Raw genomic sequence first — 13,830 nt, 5'->3', positions numbered from 1 at the left:
ACTTCAGATATGCAGATGACACCACCCTTATGGCAGAAAGTGAAGAGGAACTAAAGAGCCTCTTGATGAAAGTGAAAGAGGAGAGTGAAAAAGTTGGCTTAAATCTCAACATTCAGAAAACCAAGACCATGGCATCTGGTCCCATCATTTCATGGGAAATAGATGGGGAAACAGTGGAAACAGTGTCAGACTTTATATTTTGGGGCTCCAAAATCACTGCAGATGGTGACTGCAGCCATGAAATTAAAAGACACTTGCTCCTTGGAGGAAAATTTATGATCAACCTAGACAGCATATTAAAAAGCAGAGACATTACTTTGCCAACAAAGATGCTTCTAGTCAAGGCTATGGTTTTTCCAGTGGTCATGTATGGATGTGAGAGCTGGACTGAAAAGAAAGCTAAGTGCCGAAGAATTGATGCTTTTGAACTACGGTGCTGGAGGAGACTCTTGAGAGTCCCTTGGACTGCAAGGAGATCCAACCAGTCCATCCTAAAGGAAATCAGTCCTGAATATTCATTGGAAGGACTGATGTTGAAGCTGAAACTCCAAGCTGAAACGGCCACCTGATGCGAAGAGCTGACTCATTTGAAAAGCCCCTGATGCTGGGAAAGATTGAGGGCAGGAGGCGAAGAGGACAGAGGATGAGATGGTTGGATGGTATCACCTACTCAATGGACATGAGTTTGGTAAACTCTGGGAGTTGGTGATAGACAGGGAGGCCTGGCGTGCTGCAGTCCATGGGGTCGCAAAGAGTTGGACATGACTGAGCGACTGAACTGGACTGAAGGGAACTGAATGGTAAGTTCTTCATAAAAATACAAATTTTTGTATAAAAGCTGAGCAAACCAGTTGGTATATTTAGCCACACTACTTAAAATGTATCCCCTTGAACAACAAAAGGATTTCAGTTTCACTTGGAGGATAAATTACATCAATAATACATCTAACTTGAGGTTAACACTTGACATGTACATTGCCAAATGTATCTGTTTTTCAAATCCATTCCTTTAAGAAAACAAAAGTGCAAAGTATAGCTCTAGAATAAAAAGATCTGGTAATCAGTAACAGAAGCCAGCCCTCTGATTCCTGAAATACTATATGGAGCAGAGAGTAAGGTAGGATTTTAAGATGAATCCAACTTACGTCACGGAGGTGTAGCACAACTGTCAGCACATCCCTCGTTCACCGAAGAATCGTCCCACTTGTTCTTTTCAAAACATATTCAAGATGCAAGCAGAATCACAGCAGGCTTATAGGACTTTGTGGTGCATCATGACTTACTGCGAAGCTTGCTGTCTACCATGCCACCTATGTGGTACTCCTACAAAAACAGTTTAACCTAAATCCAATTATGAAAAAACAGGCAGAGATTCTGCAGAACAGCTGAACTCAGGACCCCAAAGTAGCAGTCTTGAAAGAAAAGAAGACAGACAACTCCTGCAGATTAAAGGAGACTAAAGCAGACGTAGCTCAAACGATAAAGAATCTGCCTGCAGTGCGGGCGACCTGGGTAAGATCCCCTGGAGAAGGGAATGGCTACTCACTCCAGTATTCTCGCCTGGAGAATTCCATGGACTGAAGAGCCTGGCGGGCTACCATGGGGTAACCAAGAGTTGGATACGACTGAGTGACTAACGCTTTCACTTTCAAAACAGACAAAACTAAATGCAACGTCTGCCCCTTGGTCAGATCCTGAACTGAAGAAAAAGATACAAAGGACATTTTGGGAACACCTGGGGAAATTGGAATATATACACATTTTAGACATGGAATTATATCCATGTTACACTTCCTGAAAGTGGTAAGTGAATTGTTGTCACATAGCCCTGCCCTTGTTCTTGAGAAACAGATGATGAAATATTCAGGCATGAAGTGTGATATAGACAAAAATTCACAGATAATGTAAGCGGTTCAGGAAAAAAAAAAAAAAGGTGTGTATGTGATAGATAGAGGCAAATCTAGTAAAATGTTAACCATTGTATAATAAATCTAATAAAGAGTATGTGGATACTCGATGTATTTTTCTTGCAAATTTTTCATAGGTTGAAAGCTTTCAAAATGAAAATACAAAAAAAAGTTTAAAATTGTATAAATTTTCTACTTCTGCTGTTTCTATTATTGCAGGACCAAATCTTTGCAGCTCTGTTCAGCTATCTTTAGTTTGTCTCCAGAACCACTGAGATTCTTCACTTGGTAAGTGTGTTAATTAACGAGTTCATTCTGTTCTCCTGGAGTTTTACAACCCATGACTTTCCACCATTTCCTCTTAAGCAGTTTATCTAGCTTCAGCTCTGATAACACCACCTTTGCTTATTCACCTTACTCTCTGCTCCTTTGGCCTCCTTCGCATTTCTCTCCTATTCTGTTGCATTAGGACCAGATGTCATCCTCCAAGTTGACTTCTGAGATCTTGACCTTTCCCATTTTTCCTGCAGGAGCACTAAGCTCTCCTACTCAAATGGTTCCCCTTATGTGACATAATTCGTTCTACATTTCTGCTTTATCTCTAGTCCCGAAACCTGGAAGATCTTTGGAACTCCTGCTAACTGAATATGCCTAAATCCATTCCACTCTATCCCTTTGGTGTATCCGAACTGTGTAAAACTCTTCTCATCCCCCCAATTCATAACCTAGATAGAAAATATCCTATTGACTATATAAGCCAACTTAAAGGAAATAATGAACACCACAAAATATACTGATGTGTTCATGTCCCTTAAATAAAGGATCATGGGGATATGATTGGCTATTGAAGCTAAACTAACCAGAAAGTGCATCTTTATTGGTATGTCCAATAATTGGGAATATCTCAAACCAAGGACAATAAATCACTATTTTACATTTTACCTCAGTCTTTTAACACTTCCAACTTTTAATGGGAACTTCAGCCACCCTGAATATCTCTGCATCATTTGGAAGATCTCCAGCAGGAGTAATCTATACGCCCGTCACTATAGACCTGTATTTCCCATTCAGGATGCTATACACTCTCCCCTGTGAGCAGCTCTTCGAGGGCAAAGAAAGCATAGCTCAACCCTCAACTCAGTCACAACTGGCTCTGCTGTCTCCATCCGTCCCTATACCTTCCTTGTCACATCCTACTCCCACTAAAAAAGTTTAATAGGATTTTTTTCACTGTGCATTGCTTTGTTTTAATAAATGATTTGCAGTGACAAAATATTAAACTTGCATAAGCATCTGTTTACTCATCAGTGAGGCAGGAGAAGGCTGTCATCACTGAGATACCTTCTAGCCCTGACAGTCCCTGATCACAAGGATGCTACATAAAATCTTCTACAATTAAGATGGTAATACCTTGGTGGGCTTTCCTGATAGCTCAACTGGTAAAGAATCTGCCTGCAATACAGGAGACCCCAGTTTGATTCCTGCGTTGGGATGATCCCCTGGAGAAGGGATAGGCTACCCACTCCAGTGTTCCTGGGCTTCCCTGGTGTCTCAATCAGTAAAGAATCTGCACACAATGTGGGAGATCTGGGTTTGATCTCTGGGTTGGGAAGATCCCCTGGAGGAGGCATAGCAACCCACTCCAGTATTCTTGCCTGGAGAATCTCCGTGGACAGAGGAGCCTGGAGGGCTGCAGTCCACGGGGTCACCAAGAGTCAGACACAACTGAGGGCCTAAGCACCCATGCGTTGATAGCAATAATTCATTGTTGAATATACTAACAGACAAATGGTGTGCAGAATTCTCTATACAATTAAAAGGCATCACAATTCAACAAATACACCTCTGTACAGGCCACAGAGACGCACTCCAGGTTCTGCCCTCCCAGTGCTCTAGTCTGGACATGTGCACCTGCATGGTGATGGAGTTGGGAGGGTGCAGGGTGCAGAATGGCACAGGGAGGGTCAAACATAAAGCACTGAATCACATCGAGAATTCCACCTCTCTGTCTTAGGGACTTCAGAGGTATAATCATGGGAATACCTAGCATTTTTTTAGGGCTCACCACGTGCCATTTAGCCCATGCCTTAGCATGTTAGTTACATGTTAAAATGCAGTCTTTTTATCTCTAATTTTCAGAGTAGAACACTAAGGATCTTAGTGGGATACTATAATCCAGGAAAGTGAGGTGACTTTCCCAAGTCCATAGTACTAGTAAGTGGCAGAGTGGATATTAAGCTCCATTTGGCTCCAGGACCTGCTCTTTTAAGAACTACTGTGGTCCCCAAAGCCAGCAGGTGGGTTTCCTCACTACAACGCTGGGGCCTCCTGCAAACTTAGCACCTCCTGTATGAGGTGTATTCCGTCTTGTGAAGCTGGGTCACAGCTGGGGCCTCTATTCCTCCTCCATGGCTGTGCAGTGGTCTAGCAATCCCCACTTCTGCCCGTACCACTGGAGGCTCTTTGGTCTCCTTTGTACCTCTTCCCAAACTCACCATAGGCTCGATGGACTGGCAAATCCAGGGCATCAATTGTCCTAATGTTGCTCACCTGGGTACAATGCTTGGATGCTGCCCCTGTGGAAGGTGCCCACCTGCCTCAGAAACAGAATCATCGCCAACCCAGCTTGTATGGGAGAGGCTATTGATGTCCTCTGTGTACAGAGCAGGAGTCAGAGGCAGTGCAAGGCTGCCCGCACCCCTTTGCATCACCATCTTCCTTGTGGCTCTGCTGAGCCTGCTTGTCTGCCAGGTATAGCAGGGCCAGGTATAACACCTTCGTAGAAGACAGGCAGTCCACGGTCCTCCTGGTCCTCGCCTCTGGGATTATCTTTTTCATCCCAATCCTGGCCCTAATCCCCACCTGCTGGAGAGCCCACATCATCCCCAACATTGACAAGCATGTGGGCTGGGCCATCCCAGCCTTGGCCCTTTGCTGAATGAAGGTGGGAGGCTGCTGTGTAAGAGCTCCAGCCCTTACATAGTGCCTTGCTCTGCCCCTTCCTCTAACTTTTCAGGAGCCTCTGAACATCCCGCCAAGAATTATCTCTGAGGACAATAGAAGACTGAAGACTCTCTGAACAATGGAGACTTCCTCTCTTATTAAACTGGAGTCATCAGAGAGATAGTGATGCTTGTCGGCTTTGAGGTTGACTCTGACTCCCACTCTGGGCTCTGCTGCCGGTGTTCCCATCTTTGGATGTTGGAGCCAGAAGTGATACTCTGAGGTTTCTACATCTTCATCCCCCCTCCACCCCCTGGAAGTTGGAGCTCCTGCTCACATCCTCCCCTTGGTGGTAGAGCTGTAGCTGAGGACCTACCATGAAAGGCAGCTTTCTGTCCTGATAAAACAGTCTCTCTGAGAGGACCAGCTGCTACTGGGGGAGGAGCCTCCCTGGACCTGACGGGACACACACCCACCTTCCTCTCAATCTCTGGAACACCCCACTCCCATCCAGGGGCAGGACTCCTAGAACTTCAGCAGATAAGTTACCAAAGAGCCTTCACCTCCAGGACCTCTGACCTCTGGTTTCTGTGTCCCCTTCAATCTGTCACAGTGTGCCCTGACAGAGTGGGGTCTTCTACCCCTTCCCCCAAGTCCTGGCTGGCCTTTAGTCCTCCACCCTTTCACTTCTTACTCACTGTAAGCTTCTACTTACACCCTGCCCCATACCCTTAAGTTTCTCCCTAAATAAAGTTACTAGCCATGTGTGCATGTGTGTGTTTGTGTGTGCTAAGTCACTTCAGTCTTGTCCAGCTCTTTGCAACCCCATGGATGGTAGCCCTCCAGGCTCCTCTGTCCATGGAATTCTCCAGGTAATAATACTGGAGTGGGTTGCCACACCCTCCTTCAGGGGATCTTCCCAACCCAGGGATCGAACCCAGGTCTCTTATATCTGCTACACTGGCAGGCGGGTTGTTTACCACTAGTGCCACCCGGGAAGCATGTTTTAAAAGGCGGAATGAAGAGACGTCTACAGTCCAGGGGTATCTTTATCATCAGTGAGCTTGGTTAGAAACTCAGCAGATCAGTTTATAACTACGGCAAAACCATTGAGGTTTTCAATATTTATCAATTGTATCCTGAATATGAACATGAGGTATTCTGGATCAGTGTTCATACAAGAAATACACTGACCCCCCACCTAGGGTATTACAGTAAGAGCCAGGTCAAGTGTCTCACACAAGTAGCTGGACCCTCTGTAAGGGAGTGATGACGAACAGTGGTTTTTCTCTTTTGCTTATAAAAAGGAAGGGTAGTGCCTGTCCCCCTCCCTTCCTGAAATAGTCTCCTTAGAAATATATCTGAGTCCTTGCTCCTTATGTGACTAAAATAACTCTAGGAGCCACATAACCCCATTTATGAGCTAGAGACGTCTCCAAGGTCTGGACGGCAAACCAGAGCTAGCACTGCCAGTGGTCATGCCAGCACCCTGGGGCTCAACCTAGGGACCGAGTCTGTGTTGTAACAATTCAGCTCTCTCAGGGACATAAGAGAAATTGTATTATCACTTCAGATCAAATCAATTACCCAGACAGGTGGATCCAGATCTAATTCACATGGTCTAGGAAAAGTGCCAGGAGGCTTGGACTTTTTTGCAGGGCACCATGAAAGCCAGGAAACCTTTATCTTCCTGTAAACACTCACCATGTTCTAACCCAAGGAGTGCCTAGAAATTTCTGATGTTCAAAAAATTAATTTTGTTCAATAAACTTTTGAGTTTATACTTTGTGAAAAGGTAAGATATTATTCCTAATTTGCAATGGTGCATGCAGTCAAGTTATTACAGGCCAATGGGACTAGAAACTAGTGCTTACAGTTTCAGAGCAGACACATCAATATCACATACAGGCAGGCTAACTGTCACATAGCAAGAAAAGATTCTAACCAGATATTTTACCTCAGATCAACCACATGAAAATTGCTGCCTCACTGTCACTGCACACAGAGCGCCTGAAGACCTGTACTATTAATAGAAACTTATCTATCTGGACCCCTCTGCAGTTCACAAAATGCAATGCCCGTAAAACAGCTCATTCATCTCCATAAAAATCAGTCAGAAGAGTATAGTCCAGAAGAAGTGAAGTTTCTTGCCCAAAGTGATGAATGAAAAATAGAAATCAAATTCTGATTCAGATCTTTGATCACAAAACCTGAATCCTTTTCACAAAGTGAATTCTATGTAATTCTATGTAAGTAATCAATAATGTTTATAATATCATAATGTTAATTAATGCAATAGTTACAGTATATCTCATCCAAGTTCTGATGACATGAAAATGTTAAAAATTCTTAAACTAGACCAGTTTAAGAAACCGTGGAAGAATTCACTGAAGTCCTAACGTTACCATATGGCATAAGTCAAACACTGGAAAGTGGCAGCAGTAAGTGGGATAGTAGAGTACACGATAATCTAAGATGACATCACTTTATTTTTAATTCCTCTCCCGACAATTCCTGGCAACCGCCTATCTTCTCACTGTCTACATAGTTTTGTGTCATAGATGGAATCACATTAAACAGCCTTTGCCGATTATCTTCTTCCACTTAGTAATATGCATTTAACTTTCCCCTGTGTATTTTAATAGCTTGATAGCTCATTCCTTTATAGCACTGAATAATATGCTCTTGTCTTGCTATCACACAGGTTATTTACCATCCACCTTCTGAAGGCATCTTGGTTGCTTCCAGATCTGGCAATTATGAGTAAGGCTACTGTAAACATCTATGTGCAGGTTTTTGTGTGAGTTTTCAGTTCTTGTGGGTAAATACCAAGGAGTGTGTTTGCTGGATTATATTGTAAAAGAATGTTTTGTTTTCTACGAAACTACCAAACTGACTTCTAAAGTAGTTTTGCATTCCCACTAGTAAGTTCCACATCCTAGGCAACACTTAAAGTTGTCAGTGTTCTGGATTTTGGCTATTCTAATAGGAGTGCAGAGGTATCACACTGTTGTTTTAATTTGCATTTCCCTGATGACTTATGGTGTGAAGCCTCTTTTCACATGCATATTCGCCATCAGTATTTCTTCTTTGTGAGGTGTCTATTAAGGTCTTCACTCATTTTTCAATCAAACTATCTTCTTACTGTTGAGTTTTAGGAATTCTTTTATAATTTGAATAACAGTGTTTTATGATGCTGAAAAGGAGTGGTCAGATATAAGCCTTACCTTATATCTAATCTTAGTGAGAAAGCATCCATTTTCTCAGCATTAAGTATGCTGTTAGCTGTATTTTGTGTTTATTGGTTTGGTTGTTTTTGTAGATATTCTTTATCAAGTTGGGGAAGGTCCCCCTATTCATAGTTTACTGAGTGTTTTTATCATGAATGAGTATTGGATTTTGTCAAAAGCTTTTCCATCTATTGATATGATCATTAGATTGTTCTCTTTTAGTGACAGAGTAATATTAGTCAATATTTAAATGTTGAACCAGTCTTGCATATGTGAGACAAATTCCACTTGGTGGTGGTGTATAGTACATTTATACAGTTGGTCCTCCATATCCATGGGTTTCATATCTACAGATTCAAACAACCCTGGCACCAAAAATATTAGAAAAAAGTACAGAAAGTTCCAAAAAGCAAAACTTGAATTTTCTGGGCATCAGCAACTCTTTACTTAGCATTTAAGCTGTATTTACAACTATCTATATGGCATTTACATTGTACTAGGTATTATAAGTAATCTAGAGATGATTTAAAATATACAAAAAGATACATGCAGGTTATCTGCAGATGCTACAGAATTTTATACAAGGGACTTGAAGATCCATAGGTTTTGGTATCTGCAGTGGATCCCGGAACAAATCCCTTGTGGATATTATGGCACAACTGTATGTTATTGAATTTGATTTGCTCATTTCTTTTTTTATTTTTTTTTTTAGGATTTGTACATCCATGTTCATGACAGACATCAGTCCATAGATTTCTTTTCCTATAATGTCTTGTCTGATTTGGTATTGGGGTAATGCTGACCTCATAGAATGAGTTAGGAAGTATTTCTTCATATCCCCACTATTTCTGTCCTTTGAAAAAAATTATAAACAACTAGTATAATTTCTTCCTTAATGTTTGGTAGAATTCACCAGTTGACTCATTTGAGCTTGGTGCTTTCCATTTTGGAAGGTTATTAATTATTCACTTTCTTTAATAGATATAGGTCTATTCAGATTTTGTATTACTTGTGTGAGTTTTAGCAGAATATGTCTGTCAAAAAATTGGTCCACTTCATCTGGGTTATCAAATTTAAGGGCATAGAGTTGTATAGTATTGCTTGATTATCCCTTTAATGATCATGGGATGTCTCTCCTTTCATTTCTAATGTTAGTAATTTGTGTGCTCTTTTTCTTAGCCTGGCTAGACGCTTATCAATTTTATTCATATTTTCAAAGAAACAGCTTTTGGTTTTACTGATTTTCTCTATTGATCTCCTGTTTTTAATTTCATTTATTTTTGCTCTGTTTTTGGATCTTTTGGAGCTATAATTGACATCCAGCACTGTATAAATTTAAGGTGTACTGCATAATGATTCTACTTTCATACATCATGAAATGATTATCACAATAGGTTTAGTAAATATCCGTCATCTCCTACAGATATGACATTTTATTGACTATATTCCCCACAGTGTACATTTCATACCTAAGACTCATTTATCTGCTAACTGGAAGTTTGTGCCTCTTAATCTCCCTCACCTATTTCTCCCATTTCCCCGCTCCTTTTTCCTCGAGCAACCACCCATTTGTTCTCTGTATGTATGATTCTTTCTGTTTTGCCATGTTTGTTTTTTAGATTCCACATGTAAGTGAAATCATACAGTATTTGTCTTCATCTGTCTGACTTATTTCACTTAGTATAATACCCCTTGGGGCCCATCCATTTTGTTGCAAATGTTAAGATTTTATTCTTTTTTATGGCTGAGCAACATTATATATATATATATATATATATATAAAATATTTTGGTATATTATTTATATAAAATATATAAATGTATTTATATTATATAAAATATATAATTTATATAAATTATATATATGTATGCTATTAACTGGTACTTAAGTTGCTTCCGTATCTTGGCTATTGTAAATAATGCTGCAATGAACAGAGGCGTGCATATGTCTTTCCAAATTAGTGTTTTTGTTTTCTTCATATAAATATCCAGAAGTGGAATTGCTAGATCATATGGTAGTTGTATTTTTAATATTTTGAGAAACCTCCAGTTTTCCATAGTAACTTCTTTTAATTTCATTGATGCCTGCTCTAATTTTTATTATTTCTTTTCTTCTGCTTACTAATTTAATTCACTCTTCTTTTTCTGGTTTTCTGAGGTAGAAACTTAGATTATTGATTATAGAAATTTATTCTTTTCTAATATGTGCATTCAATACTATAAATTTTCCTCTAAGCACTGCTTTCACTGTATCTCACATATTTTAATAAGTTGCATTTTAATTTTTATTCAGTTGAAAGTGTTTTTTAAATTCTTGTGAGATATCTTCTTTGACTAATGTGTTATTTAGAAATGGTGCCTAATCATAGCATATTTTGGAAATTTTCAATTACCTTTTTTTTCTCTTGATTTCTAGTAGACTCCACCATAGTCAAAGAGCAGACATTTCATTATTTCTATTCTCTTAAATTTGTTAAGGTGTATTCCAGAATGTGGTCTTGGTGAATGTTCCCTGTGAGATTGAGAAGAATGCATATTTTATGGGTTTTTTTTAATTTTGTTTTTTGTGGGGTTTTTTTGTTGTTGTTGCTGTTTGTTTGTTTTGGCTGTGCTGGGTCTTAACTGCCACATGCAGGATCTTTAGTTGTGGCATGTGGGATCTAGTTCCTTGACCAGGCCCAGGATCCCTGCACTGGGAGCACAGTCTTACCGCTGGACCATCAGGGAAGTCCTTGTATATTTCACTATTGTTGGATGAAGTGGTCTGTAGATGTTATTATATCCAGTTGATTGATGGTTCAACTATGGTTCAACTGATTGAGGTCGACTATGTCCTTACTGCTTTTTTGCCTTCTGGGTCTGTCCATTCTGATAGAGGGACACTGAAATCTCCAATTATGATAATGGATTCATCTATTTCTCCTTGTAACCCCCTTAGCTTATGCCTTACATGTTCTAATGCTGCATCACTTTTTTTTAAGCAAAGGTATCCTGTATAATTTTTAAAATTATATGAATACTTTAATGCAAATGCTTAGCATTTAAAATTATCGAAGCTTTATTTAAATAAAAAAATTTATTAAACAATGATGATTAACTCCAAGAATTATTTCATTTCTGCTATATAATTCTATATAATGCCAATCCTATGCGATACAATGAGAACTGCATCTTCACTATTCTTCACTCAAGGGCAGTGGAGGGAGTAATCAGACAGACACAAAGCAAAACACAATCCAAATACAGTGCTCCCGGGCTGTTAAGTTTTGTTTTTACAGCTTAGTAAAAGCTTTATACTAAGTACTTAGTAAAAACTTTGTCACAGTTTAAGAATGCATGCTCTTTAAATAGAAATTACATATATACATTTAGTGTCTATAAACACTAGAAATATGTTAGACAGGGTAGGTCTATGTATTCTTCAAAAGTTGGGTAGGTTTTAAAAAGGATGAAGTAACATGACTTTCAAGGTCCAGGGGAATCCTGCCTGAAGGGTTTATCTTCATTGTGCAGGAGTTAAGGCATCTCTGGGACCCTTAGGGTTTGTCCAAACTGGATTTTCTGGTCTTCAGTATAGCAAGTGCATCTTTCACTCTGTGGTAAATAACATTCTTCACCTTAATTTATCTTCATGATTAGTATAAGTTTGTGACAGATACCAGAATTCCTAGTTAGTCAGAAGCATTAACATGCTCTGGAGAAACAAGATCTTCAAACACTTTGATGTGACTATGTAAGTTATGAACCTTGCATGTAATTCCAGCTGGGATAAATGCCACATCTCTAGGAACTGTATAAACTGTATAATAGCCCAGCCTTGAGTTCCATATTTTTTATGAAGATATTTTCTTAGTGATCAATCTAAATACCAGCTCTAATCACTGATAAGATCATGGTTGCAGGGTTTTCTTGAACATTCTCTTTTGATGCCTTTTTAAAGAATCTTCATATCTTCATATCTTTTTCATGTCTTAATTAACATATATTTGCCAGAAGGCTCCTGGCTTCTCTTCCAATAAATTGCTTTATTGTGAGTTCTTGAGAATTTCCATCTTGCACAACTTTAAGGACTTCCTGGTCACACTGTCCTTTGAGAATTCCCACATAGACCAGAACATTAGCCGTATCTGATGTCTCAGTAAAGACATTGCTCCACATTTTTAATCTTCTGGAGTAATTAATCCATAAGCATTATGGACCCCATTATGGGACCTCAGTCTGAGCAAATAAAGTAGTTAGGCAGCCTAGAGACAAAATTCAATTGTCAGCTCACCCTGCATACTCAAGTAACGGGATGCTGGCTTTGGTTTGGCCATCAAAGCTGGAGGACATGGCATCTCTGAACTTCCTCAATAGTCAGTCCTTAAGTATCAACATCATTAATTCTTTTTCATTTTCCAAGAGATTTGGAAAATCTTCAAATCCATTCTAGAAGTATCCTACTGTGGCTTCTGTGACGATTTCATTGTTCCTTGGTATAGCCTGAATGTTTGTGTCCTCCCAAAATTTGTATGTTGAAACCTAATCCCCAAGTGTGATGGTATTTGGAGGTGGGGCCTTAGGTTTGAAGGCAGAGCCCTCATGAATGGGATTAGTGTCTTTATAAAAGAGACCCCAGAGAGCTCCACCACCCCCTTCCACCACATGAGGACACATGAAGACAGCCACCTATGAACAAGGAGGTGGACCCTCACCAGATACCAAATCTACTGGCGCCTTGACCTTGAACTTCCCATCTTCCAGAACTGTGAGAAATAAATGTTTGGTTTTTTTAAGCTATCCAGTCTATGGTATTTTGTTACAGCAACTCGAACAGTCCTACAGTTTAGTAGATCTACTTCCTGGTCACCAAACACTTTGCTGAAGGAGTCGGGTTTCCAAAATTCAGTGTCCAGTTTATGATGGCTGGTTGCCCTTGTTTCCAGTACTCTCTGAACACATTCCAATTGCTCTTAATATTGGGATCTTGCAAGTACTGAAAGCAATTACTCCCACGGTCAGCAGTAAAGAGCATAGAATGCCAGGTATGTCCTGTGCCCTTGAGGTTCTTACATAAATCAGAGAAAGACATTTTTTACCAAAGAAGGAAAAATGTCATCAAGGATTTTTACTGTGCTCTTAAGTTCATTATATGTCTTTTTTTCCCTCCCAGTGGACATGCCTACTGGTTAGATCTGACAGCCAGTTTAAAAGGGAAGCACTAATTGGACAGGCTGATTTCATGCGGCTAGCTGGCTTGGAGGCTGCACTGCTCCTCACAGATGCTCATTCCAACACTGAGAAATTCTGCAGGAGCATAGCACCAAGAATTTTTTTTTTCCTGACTAAGGCATTCTGTTTTATGTCTTCCTTTGAGACTGACTTTGTAAAGAGTTCAAACTGCCTGTATGAACAATTTGTCTCACTACTCATAAAATGAACAGACTTCAACATCATAGAGGGTTTTTCTAAGAATGACCTGTGTAGGCATCAAGTTCCCTGGTTCATGTATTTAACTCTTCATTCATCTCAACCAAGAAAAAGTCTTGCAGGTAATACCCCATTGGCAGTCTTCCCCCTTCATCTAGTAGCAATTCACACAAACTCCAAATTCACACTGAGTATACACTCAGTGCAAACTGAAGATGGTGGAATCACATGCATCACACATTTCCTGAACACCTTTGACAGCTCACTCCTAGCAACCCTCCAAGAGACGCTCTTACTATACAGTTGCACTGTGGACTGGGCTTCCTTTTCAGAAATTGCCAT

At 40.0% G+C, this 13,830-nt stretch overlaps 1 pseudogene; it reads right to left on the bottom strand.

Annotated features, from left to right (window-relative positions):
* Nucleotides 1-11,615: 11,615 nt before the first annotated feature.
* LOC113880724 lies at nucleotides 11,616-13,830 on the bottom strand (annotated as a pseudogene).

This window comes from Bos indicus x Bos taurus, chromosome 2, assembly GCF_003369695.1.
Source record: "Bos indicus x Bos taurus breed Angus x Brahman F1 hybrid chromosome 2, Bos_hybrid_MaternalHap_v2.0, whole genome shotgun sequence".
NCBI lineage: Eukaryota > Metazoa > Chordata > Mammalia > Artiodactyla > Bovidae > Bos > Bos indicus x Bos taurus.
Note: the sequence above shows the minus strand (reverse complement) of the source record. Positions and strands in the feature narration are given on the sequence as shown.